General features: G+C 42.9%; 1 pseudogene across 1 annotated transcript; it reads right to left on the bottom strand.

Annotated features, from left to right (window-relative positions):
• Nucleotides 1–4,185: 4,185 nt before the first annotated feature.
• Nucleotides 4,186–5,576, bottom strand: LOC311605671 (cell growth regulator with RING finger domain protein 1-like; annotated as a pseudogene). The gene has a single exon. The product of its transcript is annotated as a cell growth regulator with RING finger domain protein 1-like (transcript).
• Between the last annotated feature and the right edge of the window lie 418 nt (nt 5,577–5,994).

Raw genomic sequence — 5,994 nt, 5'->3', positions numbered from 1 at the left:
GATATAAGCAAATTAAGGATTTGGCAGAAGCAGTATGAATGTATGGGGTAAATGCTGCCTTTACTCAAGCTTTGTTAGAAAAGTTTGCCTATACGGCCATGACACCAACCGATTGGATGAGTGTTGTTAGCCACCATTGATGATTGGGCGATTTTGAGAACAATCTTCCCTGGTAAGATTGACAATCATCTCCCCAAGGACCCATTGCTGCATTTTGTGTTTGCTCATCCTGTCATTTTTCCCCGGATGACGGCTAATTTGCCTATTCCGAATGCTATTGACATTTTTACAGATGGGTCTAAGTCAGGATTGGGGGCCTATATGGTATCAGGACAAGAACAAGTCACACTTCAGTTCACTCCCAATACCCCGCAGTTGGTGGAATGCCAAATGGTTTATGCTGTTTTTAAACAGTTCACTGAACCGTTTAACTTGATTTCTGACTCTCACTATGTAGTTAATGCAGTGCGCATACTAGAAGTGGTGGGAAACATCTGTCCCAGAAGTCCAATAGCACACCTCCTAAGGGACCTTCAAAAGATTATATGGTCCCGATGCCACCCATTCTTTGTGCAGCATATCAGAGCACACTCAATGTTGTCTGGGCCTATGGTTGAAGGCAATAGATTGGTGGATGCTGCTACCAGATCCATAGCCTTTGTAGTGCTAGACAATGTCAAGGCAGCCAAAGAATTTCACTCCCTATACCATGTACCTACAGCAACCCTAAGAAAGAGATTTCACATCTCCCGTGCCACGGCAAGGGATATAGTCACCAACTGTGCCGCCTGTGTGCCTTTTCATCACCCTCCTCACACAGGGATTAATCCCCATGGTTTACGTCCTGGAGACCTCTGGCAAATGGACATAACACATGTCCCACAGTTTGGGAAACTTAAATATATGCATGTGTCCATTGATACCTGCTCGGGGATAATCTTTGCATCCCTTTTTACTGGAGAAAAGATGACTCACACTATTACTCATTGCCTGGAGGCTTGGGTGGCATGGGGCAAGCCCAAAGAACTAAAAACAGACAATGGCCCTGCCTATACCTCTAAAGGTTTTCAATCATTCTGTGACACCATGCAAGTCAAACATGTCACTGGGTTACCATAAAAACCTCAAGGGCAAGGCATTGTAGAACGAGCAAATCGGACCCTAAAGGAATTGTTACAAAACAAAAAGGGGGAATAAGTTCCGGGATTACCCCCAAGAATCAACTATCACTAGCCCTATTTACTATTAATTTTTTGACGCTTGATTCTGCCGACCGGACGGCAGTGGAACGTCATGGTGATACCTCCTTTACCAAATTCCCTTCTGTAAAATGGAAGGATGTATTAACAAAACAATGGAAAGGCCCAGATCCAGTCATAGCTAGATCCAGGGGAGCTGTCTGTATCTTTCCACAGGAACAAAGTGATCCAGTGTGGGTTCCAGAAAGACTTACAAGAATCATCAAAGAGGAGGAACAAGATGCTACATCGCAATACATCGAAGACTAGTCCCCTGATCCTCCTGGTGTTCCTGACGAACCTGAGTAATAGCAAAGCCATAAAGCTTTGGGCAGTTACCAGAGCCTGGCCTGTACCCATGCCAGTACAATACAACTTTAATGCTTCTTTTAATCAAAGTAAATTGCTATCAGATTACCTTGCAGGAAACTGGATGCTGGAGGCTGAAGAGCTATCCTGACAGCTCTTGAGCCAAATCGCTCACCTGAATGGCACTCGATTGAAACCTTTGACCCTTGGGGAATTCACCTCTTGGCTGCATTCTGCGTTTTCCTTTTTTAAGGAGTGGGTAGGGGTGGGAATTTTTGGAGCCGTCATGGTCTTTGTGTTCTGTCTCTGGGTGTTATGTCAGATGAAGAGAAATCACACCTGTGATAAGACGCTTATGATCTAAGCCTTACTAGTGGTTGAGCAAGGTACCTCTCCTCAAGTATGGCTTGCAAGCCTAAGAAAATGAGCCTCCCTCTACCCTTCCCTTGTGTGGCCTTTGCACCCTACTGAGCCTTGTTGCTACCACACGTCGGAAGGTGCACATTCCCTTCCTCCCTTGCATGGCCTTTGCACCCGGCTGAGCCTTGTTGCCACTGCATGCCGGAAGGCACGCATTCCCCTTCAATGCCCAATGGCCATTGCACTCTGCGGGGATTCTGCCCATTGCACGCGGGATGGCATTGAGTGTTACCCCCACATTGGTCCTCAATCGGATGGGCCATGATGATGGTCCAGCCTTGATCAGACTGAGTTCCCTTCACTCATTTCTTATAAATAAATAAGGGGGAGATGTAAGGCGGGGCCGTGCATGTGCAGATGTGAGCCCTCTCAATGCACCCCTCCCGAACAGGGGCATGCAAATGAAGCACTCAGGTGTGGCCCTCTCCACTGAGGGTATGCTAATGAGGCATCCAACTACAGCCTATGAGACTTTGACACGCCACGTACAAACTGTATTTAAACAGCGTGCTCGCGGGCATTCGGGGTCTTTCGCTTCAGCTTCAAGGGCGCTCCCAATAAAGCACGATTGAGAAGAATCCTGGTGTCTGCATCGTTCCTGCTGGTGGGAGGGCATGACAGGCTAAACTCATGTCAAAAGAAGTGCAAGCAGGAAAGTCTCAACTAAACCCCATTGATTTTATTACATGTGTGCTTAAAATGTAATTGCCTCATTAAAATGCACTCTTGTCCCACACATGAGAATTATTTCTAGAAGCTGTGCTTAACAAATTTCAACTGTCCAGCATGATCTCTAGAAATCCAGAACAGCTTTTGAGGCCTTGAATGACAAATCCAAATACTCCAGCTGATTGCCAATGTCCTTAAATGGTATGTATGATCCATGTATAATTTTGCCTTAAATTACTTTTAAATATGTTTTTTCTTCTAAAGCTGTCTTTCTCTGTGTTTCTCACTTTGACTATGAGCCCTAACAAAATTCACACAGGGAAATCTTATTCCCACAGAGAATGATGAAGGAGGCACCTGGACAAACGGCTTGAGACAGTGATAGAATTCCTGGCTCAGACTGTATCCTGTCAGGCAGAAACAGCCTAGATGAAAGTTAAGAACTTGACATAACAGTTCCTGGCTAGATAATGTTAGGTGTATAAAAGTTTCCTTAGAAAATGCTTTGAGAACTACAGAGGGTTGTCTTGGAATGTCATTCTTTACAGATATTTTAGAGTAGAGGACCCCTTTGCAGTTAGTTTAGGCTTTAATAGCATAGCTGTTGGTTTGTGACTGGGAGTGAGCCAATTATTTTCTTTATTAAACAATATTTAGTTCAAGCTATGCAGCTATGAAATTCGTGTAAACACAATGACTTTATTCCATGGAAATTTATGATTCAACTTTTTCAAGTATTGTTTAAGAAATAGCAATCAGGTTATGATAACAGTTCTTAGAAATTGATTAAATTTGCTGTATGCTTTTTTGTATGTTATACAGAACTATCTGTATGTCCTTGTTAGAATGATTATTTTCTTTGTTGATACCCTATTGATTGTAAAAGATGAGAAAAATCATGATGTAATCTGTAATGATAAAAATTGAAATTAATTTAAAATAAAGTACTGGGGTTGGCCCAAGGAGACAGAGACAGACAGACAGTAAGCATGCGAGAGAAACAGAAAAGTAAACTTCTTTGGGATTTAAAACCTTCAGTTTGTACTGCATATGCCTGGGTCTAATATTTATTTCTTTCTTCATTCCTTAATTTCTTCTCAACAGCAGGTGGCTCTATCCAGTTTCCCCCAATGGTTGGTTTCCTTAACCAGCTATTTACCATCTGCTCAATTCTTTGTACCTCTCTCTGTCCCTCTCCCTGTCCAAGACTTTCTGTTTTCTCTTCACTGTTCCCAGAGCTGGTGTGCAAGGACACATTCTAAGAAACTCAAATATCAATTCATTATCTTTCTTAACTACATGTCATGATAGCTGTGTTCAGGTATATAGGGTATTTTTTAAATTATCCATGAGCTTTTATTATCCAGATGATGTGTGCCTCCTGTTGATAACTAGCACTGTGCCTTACATTCATGAGTTTAAAGCCTATATGGAAAGTTAAAGATGCATTTATGTAGCTCTAATAAGGAAAAATAGAAAGCAAATGGATATTTATAAAACAGAGAGAGAATAGAAGGTAAAAAGCCCCTCCAACTACTTTGTAAGAAGAATTAAGTCTTCCAATTTCACTCCAGGTTACATTAAAAGGAAAAGCAGTCAACCACCCTGAGACTTGGCCCTCCTGGTATCTCCAGTGGTTGATTTTCAGAGTGACTCTTCTCATGCACATTACATAGGATCTTCTAGCTGGCAACAAGCCAAATGTTTACATTCTTCTCAAGAGCAGAGTGGGTTTTAGGTCTCAACAGAGACAGCAGTCCAGTGGCCTCTGTGGTGGACAGGAAGGATTTGTTTTCATTATCCATGTACTATACAAGCATGAGGTGAAAACAGAATCCTCTCCAACAGTTAGGACTATAGAATCTACATTAGGACTGACTCTAAGGACACAGATCTGCACCTGTGCAGACAGTCCATGCTCTGGCTGTGATGCCTTCAGGAAGTTTCCAGTGCATCCTTGTCTGGTTCTTTCTGACTGCAAAGTGCAAAGGATTCTTGCACAAACTGCTTGCACATGGGACACTGCTTGAAGTAGCACACACAGCTGTCACACAGGCATGCGTTCTAGCAAGACAGGAGCACCCAGATCATAGCGACATTCTGGCACACCACACAGTCCTTGCTGCCCTCCTTCATGGGCTCCACGTCACTCCCATCCATTCCTGCCTTTTCCAGCAAGCTCTGCTCTGCACCCCTTTCAGCTGCAGAGGGGTCACTTGATGGCATGGGACTATTGTTTGCAGACATGAACAGTTGCTTAACATCATATAATTGACCTTGAGCCAGGATTAAATATTGATACAATATTCTGCAGGGAAGCTTGTAAGTCTTATCAGGAATATGAATTACTGACACCATGGAAATAATGTCATACATTTCTCGGTCATCCTCATCAGTGAAAGTCAGCAGAGCTACCAATGGATAGCGAGATCTGGGTAGTGGACCAAAGTCTTCAATTTCAGTATTACTCAGTAACTGGCAATATATTTCTTTTTTGCTGTGTTTTTTTTTAAAAAATAAAATACTGTTCTCGGTGGAGATAGTCACTGTACAGCGCCTCTTCTAGAGCATGTGAGGTGCTTATCCAGAAGCAATAGATGTGCTTCTGAAGAGCTTTGTAGAGTCTTTGAACATTGTGCCCCCAGTAGCATGTACGACGACTATTTTCAAGGCAGTCTGTTGTCAAGATCATGCTTGTTTCTAGAGAGGCTGAGGATGAATCAGTGATCTCTAAGCTGAGAAGGTTCTTCACTTGTCTCATCTGTTTCCTGAAAGCTCGTGTGCTGACTGGGCCTAGTTTGAATTTCTCTGAATTACTGGAACATCCCATCCGAACCATCCTAGTACCAGGCTGATGGTGATGATGAAGCAAGTGAAGACCACCATGATGTAGAAGAGCAGCGAGTATTCATAGAGCATTACCAGGTACACTGAGGGCATCAGAGTCTTCTGGGCTCAGCCTGGCCCCCTGGCCGTCTAAGCTGTGTAGAGCATTTTTAAGGGTGTGTATGTGTGTGTGTGTGTGTGTGTATTTCCATGTATATGTGTGTGTTTAACACATGTATTCAGTTTGCTTGGAGGCCTGAAGAGATTATCAGGTACCCAGAGACTGGAGATACAATGTGATATAAGCAATCTGTGTGTCCTGGGATTAAAATTCTGGTCTTCTACACCAGCTAACATCATTAATACTACACTACCTCTTTAGTATAGTACATGTGTTTTTAAAAAACAAATAATGAATTGCAATTTACTCAGTGGGGTACTGGGACAGATGCTGGGACTTGAAATAGTTTGGACTCCAGGTGAGAGAGGTATAGCAGAATGGAGAAATAGAAGGACCCTAACACTAATCCTA

Source organism: Acomys minous (assembly GCF_964271855.1).
Source record: "Acomys minous genome assembly, chromosome: 9".
Lineage (NCBI taxonomy): Eukaryota > Metazoa > Chordata > Mammalia > Rodentia > Muridae > Acomys > Acomys minous.
The sequence above is the reverse complement of the archived record's forward strand: the minus strand, read 5'-3'. Positions and strand labels throughout refer to the sequence as shown.